Source organism: Saccopteryx bilineata, chromosome 7 (assembly GCF_036850765.1).
Source record: "Saccopteryx bilineata isolate mSacBil1 chromosome 7, mSacBil1_pri_phased_curated, whole genome shotgun sequence".
NCBI classification, from domain to species: Eukaryota; Metazoa; Chordata; class Mammalia; order Chiroptera; family Emballonuridae; genus Saccopteryx; species Saccopteryx bilineata.
The window spans coordinates 96,881,411-96,899,887 of record NC_089496.1 but is presented as its reverse complement, the minus strand read 5'-3'; the positions used below and the strand labels follow the sequence as shown (position 1 = coordinate 96,899,887).

At 39.6% G+C, this 18,477-nt stretch overlaps 1 protein-coding gene across 5 annotated transcripts in view; it reads right to left on the bottom strand.

Annotated features, from left to right (window-relative positions):
- ADD3 (adducin 3) overlaps window positions 1-18,477 on the bottom strand; it is a 132,116-nt gene that overhangs the window by 47,581 nt on the left and 66,058 nt on the right. Inside the window, exon 2 of one of the 5 annotated variants that reach the window (XM_066240467.1) lies at window positions 6,162-6,259. The exons of 3 other annotated variants lie outside the window; for them this stretch is intronic. The gene's annotated coding sequence lies outside the window, so the exon portion shown is untranslated. Of the gene's footprint in view, window positions 1-6,161; window positions 6,260-9,706; window positions 9,810-18,477 lie in introns of those variants that run through there. One more of the 5 variants, XM_066240469.1, reaches the window with a different exon arrangement.

Here is an 18,477-nt window from a genome sequence, read left to right as displayed (position 1 = left end):
ATACAATATAGAAAACTCAACTCCCTGAAATTCCAATCATACATCTAGCTATTTCTCAAGGATTTCTGCTCTCAAGAAATCTAGTTCCTAATTCTGATGAAATGCAAACAATCCTCCAAAGGTCATTAAAAATGAGTTGGTTTTTGCAAAATCAAACATTCACCCAAAAGGCTAACCTAGAAAATTGATTTGTTACTAAGGACAATACTTCCAAGAGGCCCATCCCTAATGGGGTCATTGTGACCAATGACGGACAGGAGGGAAGCTGGGAGGACACAACAAATATCAGGCAAAGTTTCTTATTTTAAAAACTACAGGCCTGACCTGTGGTGGCGCAGTGGGTAAAGTGTCGACCTGGAATGCTGAGGTCGCCGGTTCGAAACCCTGGGCTTGCCTGGTCAAGGCACATATGGGAGTTGATGATTCCAGCTCCTCCCCTCTCTCTCTCTCTCTCTCTCTCTCTCTGTCTCTCTCTCTCTCCTCTCTAAAATGAATAAAAAAAAAATAAGGTTTAAAAACTACAAAAATATACCAATAAAATGTTAAAGAACACAGGGTATGAGTAAGTCCCAAGAGTTCATGTTGACCTCCTATTTCTAGTATTCTAAAAATCTTTTGGCTTTTATGGCTGTAACTTATAAAATACAGCTGTAAAAGTCAACCCAAAAGCTGTAAGTAACTCAGTACATTGTTACTACAAAGAGGTCCAATTTGAAGTTCTTTCAGATTTTGGCTTATAAGGATTTCAAGATTATCACAACCTCATTTGTCCCCCCTTCCCCCACCTCCACCAATGGAAAGTCTAATATTGAGCCATGAAAATGCAACTTATTAAGCACAGAGAATAGTACTTGGAAATCACTTTAAAAAATAATTGTTCATAGCCTGACAGATGGTGGCTCAGTGGATAGAGTGTTGACCTGGGATGCTGAGGTTCCAGGTTCAAAACCCTGAGGTCACCAGCTTCATCACAGGCTCAACTGACTTGAGCACAGGCTAGCCAGCTTGAGTGCAGGGTCGCCAGCTTGAGTGTGGGATCTTCGAAATGATTCCTTGGTTGCTGGCTTGAGCCCAAAGGTTGCTGGCTTGAGCAAGGGGTCAGTGGCTTGGCTTGAGGCCCCCCCCCCCATCAAGACACATATGAGAAGCAATCAATGAATAAGTAATGCAATTATGAGTTGATACTTCTCATCTCTCTCCCTTCCTGCCTGTCTATCTGTCTCTCTCTCTCGTTCACTTAAAATAGTAATAGTCCATCATCTGTCATTTTAGAAATCTGGTAATAGTTTTAAGTAAAAGTCTATGAAAAGAGATATTTATCAACCTCAGAATCTGTTTGTGTAACAAACAAAACCCCGCAACACCATTTTTGTGAAACTAGCTTTTTCAAATGAATTGTCTTTAGACCTAAAGTTCAACATTACATACTGTAGTGGGTTGAATAGTGTCCCCTAAAATTTATGTCATTACCTCAGAATGTGATGTTATCTGAAAATAGAGCCTTCACTTGTAATCAAATTAAGATGAGGTCATACTGTATTAGGACAGGCCATAAATCCAACAAGTCTTTATAAGAGAACAGTGAGAGAGATGTGGACACAGAGACCCAGAGGAGACACACAGGGGAAGAGCCATGGGCTGATGAATGCAGAGGCTGGGCTGATGCCCTGGAAGCCTGGGAACACCAAATTGCTGGCAGCCACCAGAAGCCAGGAGAGAAGCATGAAACAGATTTTCCCTCAGAGCTCCCAGGGAGAAACCAACCCTGCTGAAACCATGAATTTTGACTTCTGGTCTCAAGAGATATAAGAAAGTAAATTTCTGTTGTTTTCAGCTACTCATTTTGTGGTACTTTGTTATGGTAGCCCTAGGAAACTAATGCACATACTGTTCCAATGGACCATGCCATTCCAATGGAATTTCCATCCTATTAATACCAATTTTAGGAGGCATTTTACCGTCATAACAATGTGGATAGATAGCACACCCATGCAGAATCAAAGTCAGTTCTTTAGAAATAAATACTGCCTTCCCTACTATTACCTAATGAGAACTAAAAGAGGAACACCACCTTTAGAATTTAAAGGTGTTAGAGATTAAAAGGATATAAAATATTATTATATCCAGTCCTAATTCATTTCACTCCAAATGAAGAAACAGGTCCCAAAAGAGAACGTGACTTACACAAGCCCTCAATCTATCTTCCTTGGGGCTTTAGTATTGCATAGAGTAGCATGTATGCATTATTGTAGCTTATACAATCTGTCGTTGAAAAAAAAAAGATTTTAAGCAGAAATTGCATTAATAATACCTTTAAATAAAGGTTTGGCAAGAAAACTAATTCCTGAAGCTACACTACAGTCAATAAAAGGTTAACTTTTATGAAAAAGAAAAGCAGCTAATGACTCAAGCTCCAGTTTCTTGATTTTAAGGGGTTTGTAGGTATGCATTCAGGGTTAACAACACACTAAACAGATTTTTTAAAATGTGTTTTCATAAGAATTTAGGGCCATTTATACCATTTTTTAAAATAATGAGAATGCTTCGCTTTCAAGCTTTTGTGGTAATTCACTAGAGAGAGTGAACTGCATGACTCAGCTTTCTGTGCCCACTCACACATGCCTGAAGGGTCCACTTAAACTGCTTGCTCTAAAACTCAGGCTTGCAGTAGGACTCTTGTTTTTCTGAGGCTCACCAAGACTAGACTCACGGCTCAGTTCTACAGTGCTTATTCAGCTGGACTTAAAGCGCACGTCAAGTCCTCTATTGTCAAATAAAAATCAATCTTCATGGAGCTTAGTAACTTAAGTAGCTCTCCAGAGTTTGGTAAATAATTTTTGTCTACTTTTGATGTCCTTTGTCAGGCAAGGGTTCTAATGAGTTGTCAAGTAGTGGAAAATGTCATTTCAAACATCTTAAATGTAGTATGGATACGAGAACCCTTGGAGTCCATGGTTACACCTGAGAAGCACAAAGCTACCTACTGTAATTTACCACAATACCATTTTCTTAGTTTCGCTCTCAAAAAAAGAAGCATCTTAGAGTCCCATCTTAAAAAAAAAAACTTAGTAATCAGCCTGGGGGTTTCTAAAATTCAGGTTCTAAAAACAAGATGCAAAGGCTTCACGTCGTCCCTTACAGACTTGGGAATGATGACTCTCCCAGGGAAAACCCGTTTCCCTGACTGAGGCTTGGCTCACCTTACTTCTCAGACACTTGAACTGTTTTCCCCTCTCATCTTCACCCATCTACTTAACCCACACTCGGAGGTCTTCGTTCAAAAGCCCTGTCCTTAAATTATGGTTTCCCAAGCTCTTCCATCAGAATGAGCCTTTGTTTCCCCTCTGTGTTCCCAAAGTGCTCTGTCTGTTTGTGCTGCTTTGAAGTTATCTGTGTATGTCTGCCTGTCCCAGTAACTGGGTCAACATCATTTTACTTGCTCTACTGTCCATTTGAAGTTATCAATAGGGTTTATAAAACTGAGTGAGGTGAGTAGGGCTGTTGACTCAGAATATCTCATTCTCTACTCGTCTTAGAATAAGCTAGGCTGGCCTGACCTGTGGTGGCACAGCGGATAAAGTGTAGACCTGGAACGCTGAGGTCGCCAGTTCAAAACCCTGGGCTTGCCCGGTCAAGGCACATATGGGAGTTGATGCTTCCTGCTCCCCCCCTTCTCCCTCTCTCTGTCTCTCTTCTCCAAAATGAATGAATAAATAAAAATAATTTAGAAAAAGAAAAAGACTAAGCTAGGGCAGGGAACCTAGAGCAACCCTTGAAAACTGGGCTAACCATGGTTTGGTCAAAGGAACCAGATGTCCATGATGGTTGGGGTAGTAATATCGTGACCTGCATAGAAAATGTTTTAAGCTGACTGAAAAGGTATAAAAAAAGCAATTAAACAAAACCTATACTTACCGCTGCTGTGTTTTTGAGACCAGGCGCAAATAAAGCTACAAAAAAGCCCCCCAAACTACTGATTCCATCACTCAGCAAACACTAAATCAGCTGGAAGGAAAGACTATAAAGAAATCGAAGGCACAGGTCTACGTCCTGCCCTTCAGGACGTTCCAGTTTAATCAGAGAGAGAACTAAAACATGACCACATGGAAAGATAACTGGCAGTAAAAACCAGTTTACGACAACAGCCAAAAAAAGATAAATATGAGATCTCCAAGAACGGTTGAGGATTGCTAATAAACAGAATTTTGGCTTAAGATAGTAAAGGAAGATTTCAATGAAAAGGTAAGATCTGAAGTTCTTCATGTATAAAATGCGGTGGTTGACCAGATGACATCTCAGTTTACCTTCCAGGTCTAAAATTTTACTGAGCTCGTATCACATAATTACAGTAGTGACTTGATATTAACTGCCTATGCCTTAAATGGAATTTTCTTTTCCCTAATCATTATGAAAAGTAACGTTTTAAAAGCTGTCAGTCCCCAAATAAGTGATATTATCAAACTATTTAAAATATAAATATCCAAAATTGAATGTGATCCATCTTATAATAGGGTTTGATATTTCACAAGAGAACATGAGTTGGTGAAGGCTTTTTTCCTTTATGCCAGTTTCTTGCTGTGGCTTCCAAGACTCAAAACAGGCTTTTAAGTGGACATTTTTCATACCTGAAAGATGTGTTTGAAATATTTAATTTATTCTTGTCTCTTTGTGGACAGGAAGTGAGTAGAGTAAACCTGCCAAAGTTCATCACCATTATTAAAGCATTTTTTTTCTTCTTTGTTCTTTTTAACTGTCATGGCTTTTGTGCCCAGCAGTCACTGATGGTTAAGTGTACAAATGTATTCTGAGGCCCAGCCAAAGTGTGTGTTTTTTTTCAGTGTAACACTCAAAACAAAGCAAATATTGGCTTAGTTATGACACTTGTTGTTCTAATACATTAATAGCCTATTGTTCACTGTGGTTGTCTCAACAAGATAATACATTGAAAAACAGCGTTTCCTGATAGGAAGTGAATTCCCACTGTGTGTCACAGGACCCTGGCCAAAAGCTGGGTGGGCTCCAGAGGAGAAACGTCAGTCCCTTCTGGGATTACACAATGGACTAGAGTAACGATTCAACTTTTTTCTCTCATTTAAAATGGCTTTCTTCTTCAGCTCAAACTACCATCTATTTGATTATTTTGCTATAACTGTTTTTCTAAAATGATTTAAAATGTTTTAGACAAAGTTTGTTCAACATCCTGTAGATAGCAGTATCCTGTATATTTCTAACTATAGTGAATTTCCTTAGTCATAAATACCACAATGGATGGGGTAACTTGACAAAGAAAGTATCAGGATGTGTCATCAAGACACAGTGTGACCATTTTCAAGGTTAATTTCATACGAACAAGCAATTGTTTAAATCATTAGTATATCTGAGCTACCATAACTGCAGCCAGTTTTTATATCTCAGATACATTTTAGTAGGCTAAAATTGAGGCTCAATTAGTCCAAGCATCGCAACTTTATTTCATTTAGAATTTGATTAGTGAGAAACTGATGTCACTAGCAAACCCACATATGTGCCTGCACAGTAACTGACAATACCCTAACATGGTATGATCACCGTTTTAAATAATGAAAACATGCTTTGTTTTCATCTATTTTCACAGACTCAGATTAAGAACTTTCTCTTTCCAGCTCCACTTACCAGCGAATATTAGAAAACAACAATGAAAGAAATCGAAACAGTTGTCACTGTACTAGACTTCAGTGAGATTGTCTCTGTCACCTAGGTAGTCCCACCATTTAATGCAGTGCCTGGGTCCTAGAAAGTCCTCAACACATTATGATAAACAGAATCATATGTCAAACAATTGAAATGGAAATTAGCAAGGAATACTATAATTATCTACCATTTTACCAATTATATACCATATACTATAATTATCTACCATTACTTGGAAAATAAATCCTATCTCAGGTTTTAGAAAAGAGTATTTATTCAAAGTATGTCAAGCCTTCTGCCAAGAAGCTAGGGTAACCAGCATACGAATACACAGGCACCCCTACCTCAAGGCCTGTTGCCATTACACGAATCAAACATTGAAGTTTGCTTTCAGGAAAGCTGTCATTTGACAGAATCACAAGAATAAAATTGTAAAACAGGCAATGCTAAACAACCCATGCACGATGGAGCAAAGATTCCTGCTCTGTTACCTGGTAATGTTGCTGTTTGCTGTGTAACTTAACTTTGCTGGCAGGGCGATAGCGTCCAGTCCAAGGCTGCTTCCTCAGCATCAAGTCAGGAAACCTAGCTATGTCAAGCAATATCAATTTTAGCATTCAGTGAAATAAGGAGATGTGGATTAGAGGGTTAGAATGTGAAAACAATTTTAAGTAGGGGGCTGAAGCCAAGTTTCAAAGCCTTTAGGATTAACTTTGAATGGTTAGATTCATTGAAAATTACAAAGATCCATTTTAAAAACAAACATCACCTCACTCAGAATCTTCTCCTCAAATATTCAAGCTCGACAAAAGCTTGAATTTACTCCTGGAATGGGTTTTATGCTTTTGAAATTGACATTTTACAAAGGAGAGTTTATGTAAAATATAGTATAATATTCAACTTTCCTTTTTTTATATCCCTAAAGTTTCAAATAGCTTAGGCCATATGGCAGGTCAAATAAATTACAGACCACACAATATATACGAAAGATGTTTTCAATTTAAATTACAGAAACTTTATATAATTACGGTTATATAGCTTTAATCAATAGTCCAACAAAAATATTAGGTAAATATTATAGTTGGAAGGGACATTAAAAACATCTATTCCAACCTCTCATTTTATAGATGGTAAACCTGAGGAACAAGGAGGGTAGGTGATCTGCCTATAATCTTATACTTAAGTTACTGAACTTGGCCCTGGTTGGTGGCTCAGGGAATAGGGCGTCGGCCTGGTGTATGGACATCTCGGGTTCGATTCTGTCAGGACACACAGGAGAAGTGACCATCTGCTTCTCCCCCATCCTCTCCCTCTTCTCTCCCTTTTCTCCTCCTGAAGCCAATGGCTTGACTGGTTCAAGCACGGCCTTGGATGTTGAGGATAGCTCCCTTGGAGCGCATCAGTCTCAGATACTAAAAATAGCTTTAATACTCAAGCATTGGCCCCAGATGGGTTTGCTGGTGGATCCTTGTCCGGGTGCTTGTGGGAGTCTGTCTCACTATCTCCCCTCCTCTCACCTGAAAAAATAAAAGGTTACTGAACTTGAACCCAACATTACCTGATTGGTTGCTAAACCATGACTGTCAGGGCCAACTCACGAATGGCTGGCACAGCATATATACTTTGTATTGCTTTCTCTTTTTACCATGTGCATATTTAAGTTATAAAATTAATATGGATATTAAAGCAGAGCAGGGAACTTCTGCAGAACCTCGGAAAACTGGTGAGGACAAAGACGGGGTCTATCAAGGTAACTTGGTACTGTACATCTAACCTATATGACCCATTAGATCTCACTCTCTAGAAAAGTCTTCCCAACTCTTTTTTATGTGTCTTAGTTTTCACTAATGCAGTCTGCATAAATAAGATATAATTTATATAGCATACTGAAGTAAACAGAAGGGGACTTGGGAGTCACTATAGGGCCTGGTGAAAAAAATTCACTCCATTTTCTTTTTATTACATAATTATTATAAGAAAAAAGAGTAATACTGGGGATAGTAACTGCTGACTTTCTATAAAAGTTACGTAGAAAATCTTCTAATTTCAATATTTGTTTTGAGAGAAAGAGACAAGCAGGAAGGGAGAGAGATGAGAAGCATCAACTCGTAGTTGCAGCACTTTAGTTATTCACTGATGGCTTCTCATATGGGCCTTGATGGCGGGGGGACTCAAGATGAGCCAGTGACCCCGTGCTCAAGCCAGTGACCTCAGGATTTTGAATCTGGGACCTCAGTATTCCAGGTCAATGCTCCATCCACTGCGCCAGTGCCTGGTCAGACCTAATTTCAATATGTAACAGCAAACTGATTGGCAAGTTTTGCTCTGGAACAGCTATGAAAGTCTAAGAGTAACTATTCTACAGTTCAAAGCGACAGTAGAAATTATCCAGCTCAGTGGATAACAGTAGAAATCATTCAGCTCAATATTTAAAAAAATAAAATAGAACAAAAAAATGGCAGTGTTTTCTATGCTGTAAGAGGAATTTATTCCAGAGAGTAAGTGGTGTGTATGTGGTGTATGTATTGGGCCACAATGCAAAATACACTGAAAAACATTTACAGCCACTTACCTAAGGTGAAACAACTAATAATTTTACACTGAGTATAAGCAATGTTTAATAAAGTGCCTACACAACACTTGTGACAAGAGGTTCACCTTGAATATTATTTTCTTGTTGAGAAGATTTATATAGCTATTTCTACTGCTCAGATATTTAAACAAGTAAATTTCCAAAATTTCTGATATACACATACAATTTATTTAAAGCAAAGCTTTAGTTTTTCACGTAATTTTTTTAAAAATAATTCTGCGTTGGTATCTAAACATTTATTCTCAACTATAATACATTCCTTTTAATATTTCTGGAATAGACATATATCTTTACAAAAAATATTATGGTATTTTAAGCTGGAAAATATCTTAGAGAGCTAAGTCAAATTCCTAATTTTACAGGTGAAGAAACCAGTATCCAAAGAAACAGCCTCTTGATTCCCAGGCTAGTGCTCTTTTCTATGATACAATGATTTTCCTTTATTCTCACATCCTATGACATTAGGAAACTGCTACACACAATTACTACCAAGTTACAAAGAGGAAACTGAAGTAAGGAAATGCTAAGGAGTCCAAAAAAGGATGACACAATGTCACCCTGCAAGCTTAACCGAAATCTACCCGTTTCAACATTCAGTTTTGATTTCATCTGGGGCAAGTGGTTCAACTTGCTTGTATGGAATGGGTGTGTCTACCCCACAAGACACAATGAATACACACAAAAGGAAGCAAACAGTTTAGACATCACAAAGCCCCTTTGGTCAGTGTATAGTTAAACACTGCACAGGCATTTAAAACCCAGCTACAAACAGAACCCCAATATGTGAGCGGAAAAATGTCAGACCCCATTTGGAAAGAAAAAATTTGCTGAACATGAACCTCATTCAATAACAAGAATTCTCCTATAGTTCAACTGACTGTTCACGTCACCAGCTCTAGAAAGAACACAGAAGCACAGACAAGGCACAGAACAGAACTTTGGGCTGCAGCCTTCCTCAACTCTTCTGACAAATACCCAACAGCAATAGGACAAAGCATCATTATGTAGAAATAAAGGCTCTTTAGATGCTGCCTTTTTTTAATTCAATGAACCCACTCTTACACACAAAGTTTATGCCATGATGTCTCAAAATACAGTACTGGCAGATGAGGCTATTAATGGGTCCAATCAATTCAGTGCAAAACACGACTTCAAGTATTTTAATGTTGAATGGTTAGCACATTTAGGAAATCACCAGTATTTTCCTTAAATAGTCAAAAGTTATCCCCAAAACAATTAAAATAAACAAATTAGAAAATTGCTTAAGAAAAAAGAGCAGACAAGTGAATAGAAAAATATGTAGCTGAGTGATTAAAGTCACAGGCTCCTCCCCAAGAAGAATACTGCACTGCTAGCATCTCACCCAAAATTAACCATCTATCTTATCTATGCCTCCTTCTAAGCGTGCACTATCAGTATTACAATAGACAATCCATTACTTACAAAAAGTTGAAGCTGCTGTACATTTCTTAAGCTGGTTTTTGTGTGGCAATTCTGATGCAACGCTGCCCTAAAAATGAACTTTGTTTTAAACAGCGAGATATCCACACTCTGTGCGGTTAGAGCAAGGGTGGAGCCCACTCTGGGGGAAACAACACACCCAGGCAGACTTCAGTGAGAGCAAACTGCACGTTAATATTGCCACAACATTTTGCAGGGCCTCAGAGTCAAAATTAATTGGTTAATCCTCCTCAAAAGAACAGGGGGATAGTTCATGTTTGCAGATGAGCTTTTCTGCCTTGAAGTGAAATAGACTTACTACTTGTCCTTAAAGAAAGTAAAGATAAAACGCAAAGTAGATCACACAGCTCAACAAACAGAATAGAATGTTAGGTGGAAGTGAACTACTATAAAGGAAGTCCAACCACGCCAGCTTCTAAGTTTAGCAACAGCAGCTTCCACGTATCTCAAGGTGTCAGCAACATTGCTTAGTTTAGAGAACTTCACTTTGGCCCATTTGGCCAAAACAAGGGACTTGAACATGAACATAAGCATAGCCTAGCCTTCTCTACCAATGCTCTGGACCTCCTGGTAATCGGAAACAATAAAAGCATTTTCTTACTAACTAACTAGCAAGAGTTGACTTCATAAATAAGAGATTTGATTTATGGACTTCCTTTGGTAGAATACTGAAATGAACACATGAATTATTTTGATGAAAATCACTAATATGCCTACTATACTTTCAAAAATTTTGCTGTCACCCACTTTTTAAAATAATTCATGAGTTTTGATTTAAAATTTTTTATTTATTTTCAAATAAGTATTTAGTAGGATGTGTATACATACTGTCTAAAAATCTTTAATAGTGTCTAAAATAATCAGTTATTCAAACTGTTACTAAACATCTTATTATTCAAAGTGATTTTAACCAAACTACTTTCTGAATATTCACATTCAGAAATAAAATCAACAGTTATTTTTAATTTAACTCCTATAACTCATGAAATAATAAATGTTTCTCAGTAAAATATCCAAGCACCTAAAAAATAAGCGATATAATTTACATAGAAAGTTTAAAAAAATAATAGAAAAGGCTGTAGGGGAAACCAGAAAAATATTATTTTTAATGATACCCATCAGATTACCCTCACCAACAGCTACTCCCTCACACTGGAACAGTAAATCAGTGTTGACTATTGACCATTTTGGTATTTTAAGAGATGGCTTAGAACAGCCTCTTTTTCAGGATCCTAGGGTGATGGTGCTGACTACTCCAGCCTTTTATTGAATTATGAGGTTACTCCTACTATAAGATAAATGAACCCATTCCAAAAGACTCCTTTTAGAGTTCAAGTTCCTGATTTAACTATTTTTTCAACAGTATGTGCAATTATAAATCATCTGTTTATTCTCTCCCAAACTGAACAAAGGTAGCAGTTACATATTATATCTGAAGAATCCCATCTTGATACTTTTTGCACTGCTGGAAATGTCTGTTTTCAAGTCAAACTTCACTTTTGCAGCTGCAAAGGAAATGACAAGAGAAGAAAAACACAGCCAATATATATCAGCAATTAATTCCATCCACAACTGCCCAGCTGTTTGTGCATGGAAGAATCAGTCTGTTTCCTTTCGGGGCTTTCACCACTGAAAATGGATACTGCACATTCAGAGACACAAGCTGTTTGTAACATGTCAGGAATGTGCACAAGATCACACAGAGTTGAAGAGACAAAATGAAATCCAGATCTGGTTTTCTTGGGACTTGCCAGTAATATTTCAGAGCTTAAAAAAAGAAAAAAATAAGCCATAAAACACCCCAATCACAGAAAGAGCAAAATACATAAAAAAATATTCTCCCTTTTGAATATCACCCTTCTAATAAAGAGGAAAATCTGCCAATGACATCAGATTCAGTATCAAGAATAGACACTCTGATTAATTGGCACAGACAAGGTGTGACATTCTTAGGAATCCACATGCCCCCAGTACGTTAAATCCAGCCAATACCTTTTTGGACTACATAGCTGCTTGCCCAGTGTGCAGTTAGTCCCTTTAAAAATCCTTATAAACATGAAAGTGGTTGGGAACCAAAGCTTTCACCACAGTCATGCTGAAAAGCAAGTTTTTCTTGGTTAGTTCAGACATTATTTGGCACTCACATACACCTGCCTGTTTCACGGATTCATGTAAATGTACAGATCCAATCTTTTAGAGTAACTCTCAAGCAGTTAAATTTCTTTTTCCCTCTCCCCGTCAGTTTTGTAGATTCTAAATATAAATACTCTTTTACTGAGTGCTAGAGGCTTAACAACTATAATATGGCTCATGTACAACAAGTATTCTCTTCTCTTCCTGCTCTCCATCTCCAATCAATTTTCTTTTTCTTTCCTTCCTTCCTTCCTTCCTTCCTTCCTTCCTTCCTTCCTTCCTTCCTTCCTTCCTTCCTTCCTTCCTTCCTTCCCTCCCTCCCTCCCTCCCTCCCTCCCTCCCACTATTTCTTTTTTTCTTTCTTTTGGAGAGGAGGGGAAATAGTGAGACGGATTTCTGCATGTGCCCCAGCTGGGATCCACCTGGCGACCCTGTCTGGAGCCAATGCTTGAATAAACCAAGCTATTTTTAGCACCTGAGGCTGATGCATTCAGTTGGGACCAACCAAGCTAGCCTCAGCGCCCAGGGTGATGCTCAAACCAATCAAGCCACTGGCTGTGGGAAGGGAAGAGGGAGAGAAAGGGGAAAGAAAGGGGAAGAGAAGCAGGTGGTTGCTTTACCTCTGTGCCCTGACCAGGAATTGAACCTGAGAGAACCATATGCTGGGCCGACACTCTTTCCACTGAGCCACCGGCCAAGGGCCCCAATTTTATTTCAAATATTTGTTATATTTAAATCTTGTAAAATGTATTTTCAAACATACAATATGTAACTTGTTTTCAGTATGGATTATAATTGGATTAATTACTGTTATGAAAATTAAAGAAAAATGACATTTTTATAACAAAATAACTCAAAACATATTTTAGCTATCTTTTTTTTTATAGACAACTACGTATCTCCACAATTCACTCATCATTGTAACGTAATTCATTGCTCTCTCCTTTTGCTGCACAAGAGCTCACACACTCCTAAATGATCTTACATTCTCCAACACAAGTTGGATGAGACGCATTATGAGCACCACTAGGGGCTGAGGCTTAACCAACAAAGAATAAAGGTAAGGCCCTGGCTGGTTTGCTCAGTGGTAGAGTGTTGGCCTGGCGTGCAGAGGTCCCGGGTTCGATTCCCGGCCAGGGCACACAGGAGAAGCGCCCATCTGCTTCTCCACCCCTCCCCCTCTCCTTCCTCTCTGTCTCTCTCTTCCCCTCCCGCAGCCGAGGCTCCATTGGAGCAAAGATGGCCCGGGCCCTGGGGATGGCTCCTTGGCCTCTGCCCCAGGCGCTAGAGTGGCTCTGGTTGCAACAGAGCGACGTCCCGGAGGGGCAGAGCATCGCCCCCTGGTCGGCAGAGTGTCGCCCCCTGGTGGGTGTGCCGGGTGGATCCCGGTGGGGCGCATGCGGGAGTCTGTCTGACTATCTCTCCCCGTTTCCAGCTTCAGAAAAATACAAAAAAAAAAAAAAAGAAAAGAAAAAAGGTAAGTTGTTTGCTCCAAATACAAGAGCAACATTCCAGAGCTTCAGGATGAAGATGCTCTCCTGTGCCAGAACTCAGACCAGCACAGTGAGAAGCTGTCCACAACTACAGTGCTGTGAGAGCGCAAGCCTGGTCTGTTAAAGAAACACGAGGCACCCAGTAAGCAAGAGCCTGAGAACAAAGTGCAAAACCAAAAACGGCTCTTTCCTTAACATCATCTGATCAAGGGATACCTGGGGTGAGAGGGGGGTGGGGAGAAAAAGTTTAATCTTTGGCTGATGGCAATGCTACCTTCTAGAAATGTAACTACTGGTGAATCAAGCAGCCACAAGGATGAGCATCACTTGGCAAGCTTCAGTTCTGTGGGACAGACTAGCTTGTCCCAGGGCAGGAACGTCCCAACTGACAGGTTGGTGAAGGAAAGAGAAGGTCTCTCTGAGCTGTTTAAATTAGGTCACTCCAACTCAGCCAGCCTAAGGAGAGCCTGGGGTGGCATTACAAAGACCCCTCAGCGCGAGCTATGGCGGTCGATGTGAAACTGTTGACTCATTTTAAAAATGATTTTCTCTACCTAGGAATAAACATAACAACGAACGTAAAGGACTTATATAATGAAAACTACAAACCATTGTTAAGGGAAATTGAAAAAGATACAATGAGATGTAAGAATATTCCTTGTTCTTGGTTAGGAAGAATAAATATAATCAAGATGGCCATATTACCCCAAACAATATACAAATTTAATGCAATTCCCATCAAAATTCCAATGACATTTTTTAAAGAAATGGAACAAAAAATTATCAGATTTATATGGAACTATAAAAAAGCCCGAATAGCCAAAGCAATCCTAAAGAAAAAGAATAAAGCTGGGGGCATTACAATACCTGACTTCAAACTATATTATAGGGCCACGACAATCAAAACAGCATGGTATTGGCAGAAAAATAGATACTCAGACCAATGGAACAGAATAGAAAGTCCAGAAATAAAACCACATATATATGGTCAAATAATTTTTGATAAAGGTGCCAACAACACACAATGGAGAAAAGAAAGCCTCTTCAACAAATGGTGCTGGCAAAACTGGAAAGCCACATGCAAAAGAATGAAACTGGACTACAGTCTGTCCCCCTGTACTAAAATTAATTCAAAATGGATCAAAGATCTAAATATAAGACCTGAAACAATAAAGTACATAGAAGAAGACATAGGTTCCAACCTCATGGACCTTGATTTTAAAGAGCATTTTATGAATTTGACTCCAAAGGCAAGAGAAGTGAAGGCAAAAATTAATGAATGGGACTACATCAGACTAAGAAGTTTTTGCTCAGCAAGAGAAACTGGTAACAAAATAGACAGCCAACTAAATGGGAAATGATATTTTCAAACAACTGCTCAGATAAGGGCCTAATATCCAAAATATACAAAGAACTCATAAAACTCAACAACAAACAAACAAATAATCCAATAAAAAATGGGAAGAGGACATGAACAGACACTTCTCCCAGGAAGAAATACAAATGGCCAACAGATATATGAAAAGATGCTCATCTTCTTTAGTTATTAGAGAAATGCAAATCAAAACTGCAATGAGATACCACCTCACACCTGTTAGATTAGCTATTATTAACAAGACAGGTAATAGCAAATGTTGGAGAGGCTGTGGAGAAAAAGGAACCCTCATTCACTGTTGGTGGGAAGGTAAAGTAGTACAACCATTATGGAAGAAAGTATGGTGGTTCCTCAAAAAACTGAAAATAGAACTACCTTATGACCCAGCAATCCCTCTACTGGGTATATACCCCCAAAACGCAGAAACATTGATATGTAAAGACACATGCAGCCCCATATTCATTGCAGCATTGTTCACAGTGGCCAGGACATGGAAACAACCAAAAAGCCCTTCAATAGATGACTGGATAAAGAAGATGTGGCACATATACACTATGGAATACTACTCAGCCACAAGAAATGATGACATCGGATCATTTACAGCAAAATGGTAGGATCTTGATAACATTATACGAAGTGAAATAAGTATTGATAAATCAGAAAAAACCAGGAACTGGTTTACACATTCCATACATAGGTGGGATATAAAAGCGAGACTAAGAGACATTGATAAGAGTGTAGTGGTTACGGGGGATGGGGGGAGAGGGAGAGGGAGAGGGAAAGGGGGAGGGGGAGGGGCACAAAGAAAACTAGATAGAAGGTGACGGAGGACAATCTGACTTTGGGTGATGGGTATGCAACATAATTGATTGACAAGATAACCTGGACATGTTTTAAACATATGTACCCTGATTTATTGATGTCACCCTAGTAAAATTAATTTAAAAAATGGTTTTCTCCCCAACTTATTCTAATAATAAATTTTCTATAGAATTATTTTATTAAAATTTCAAATATACAGCACATTTGAAAGAATTTTACAGTGAGAACCATATAAGCACTCCCTAGTTCTGCCATTAACACCATATATAAAATCCGTGTAGTACATTAACACTGTACTACACTTTCTTTTATCGCGTATCTCTTCATCAAGCCATCCTCTATCCATCCAGGTATCTACATTATTCTTAGTGAATTTTAAAGTAAATTACAGACACCAGTATACTTTTCCTCAAATATTTCAGCAGGCATATCATTATCCAGAGTTCAATATTTGTTTACAGCTTTTTTCTCCGGATGTAAGATTGATATACAATGAAATGCTAAAATATAAGTGTACATCCCAAATTCCTGTCAAGATATAAACCACCTCCACCCCAGAAAGTTCCCTCATGCCCCTTCCCAGGCAATCCCCTCTCCCACTTCCCAGAGGCAATCACTATTTTGATTTTAAAAGTGATTTAAAACAACTTCAAATAGTCATGATTTTGCAACCTGTGCATTAGAACATTCTCCACTACAACTCGCAACTTACACTTGAATGCAAACAATGATCAGACGTGAATGAAATAGATGGAGAAACCTAAGAAGAAACCATCAAGTTAAAGGAAGTGTAGCTCATCTGCTCCAATTACTCCACTTTGTAGGTGAAGGAAATACAGCTTAGAAAGTGTGGCTGCCTGTACCAGTCCTTCAGCTGGTCAGTGGTGTACTGGCTGGGCCCAGTCTAAGGCATGAGGCAGCAGCTCTGCACTTCATTTTAGGATAAAAAGAACTGAAGCTTTGGAGATAATGCTGGCTCCAAGAAAGACCTCTCCCACTTACAGGCTATGTATCTTAAGTGTTTCTGGTTTGGGTTTTTAAAACTCCTTTAACTTTCAGTGCTGTCATCTGTAAAAAAAAACAACAAGGGAAATCTTAGCTCATAAAGCTGTATAGATTAAAAGAGATAACCACTGCAAAGTAGCTGGCATGTAGTAAGTGATCAAAGCAAAGAAACACCGGAAGTGGAGGAAGAACTGATAGTACAAGGCACAGTTCAAGACTAGATACATTCACATGCTGCTTCTAAGCCTCTGTGCTTTCCTTACCCATTTTGTACATGCAAAGAAAACAACAGCAGAGCAAATCAAGTAGGACTCTATTCACCGCTGAGACAAGCAGTTCTTTGCATCTTAAAAAAAAGGGCTACTTGTTTTCTTTGCCTTCCTACTATGACAGAACTGGGTGGCCGAGGAGGAGAGCACAGACTTTTGACTGCATAGAGACTACTTATACTCTATATACTTACAGCTTCACCTGTCTTTGTATAAACTGCTCCCATTGCCTAGCAAGGTCTTCCTTTTATCCACCAAGTGAAGATTCAAGGCCCAGTTCAAATCTTACTTTTCTGATCTAGTTCCAAAAAAAACTTAAAGCTGCTTCATCTGTGTCTCCATAATGCTTTAAACAACAGCATTGAAGACTCTCTGTATCAGCTGGCTGTTCCCAGGGGTCTCCCCTGCTTGAACGCGAGCACTCTGTATGCAGTGCCTGCACACTGAAACCATGCACGTCTGCCCCGGGTGTCGCTATTCAGTTACAATCAAAGTAGCAAGAACAGCCTGATCTGTGGTGGCGCAGTGGATAGAGCATCGACCTGGAATCCTGAGGTTGCTGGTTTGGAACCCTGGGTTTGCCTGGTCAAGGCACATATGGGAGTTGATGCGTCCTGCTCCTCCCCCCACTTCTCTCATTTCTCTCTCTCCTCTCCAAAATGAATAAATAATATCTTTTAAAAAAACCAATGGTGTCAAAGTAGCAAAAACTACAGCTGAACAATCTCCAGAAAGGAAAGCAGTGTGTTGAAGCACCGCAGGACTAAGGCAGACGCTGCGTTTTTTATCCTTACCCCATGGGCTGCCCACTACAAGCCGATCACACAATATTATTATGCCCCTTTCACAGATAAGAATGCTGAGACTCAAAAATGGTAAGCAAAAAGGTCACACTGCCAGTGGTAATGGAGAGAAAGGTAGAGAAGTGATTTTCATAATAGACTAATTTTACAGTGTGGAGGGGCTCTGGGTAAAAGACAACCCAGATAGTAGTGGGGCAACCAAACCGTACAGGAGATGCAGCTGAGGGAGCAACTGTCAAGGGGGGAGAAGGCCTGGAGCAAGCGCACACCTGAGCGGAGGTGATGCGAGTGTGGGAGCTCCATGTCGGAATCATCCTCACGAACAGCCTGCCATCCTGGGCTATGAAACCTAAGTCACAGGTGGCCCTAGACGCACAGGAGTGCTAAAGAGTAGCTCTGACTCTTTCATGGCTCCTCCCCTCCCAAGTAATTGTTCTTATAAATGATAACACAACACGGATAACTCCGTGATAAAAATGCTGCCCAGTGTTCACGCGTCAGAAGCGGCGAGCCTCTTCAGGCTGGTGAAGTGCACCTCCTGTCCGTGGGCGTCTCCGGCTACCTGCTGTAATTTCCCATTTAGGAATACCCTGGTGTTGCCTCTCTTACAAAGATGGATTTGTGAAGGGAAGCCTCCACCTTGAAGTTTAAAGCCTCAAATCCCACAGCCCTCTGGCTCACTTCCAACACAGCATGCATTACACACTGACTCCACCCCCCACCCCCCATCTGCTCACTGGTACAGCTCTCTCACTGTGGGCCACTGGACGACAGGGCCCTTCAGCACCCAGTACGGGGCAAGTTCGCAAAATGTCTCGGATGGTAAACAAATAATATCCTCTGCCTAGTTAAT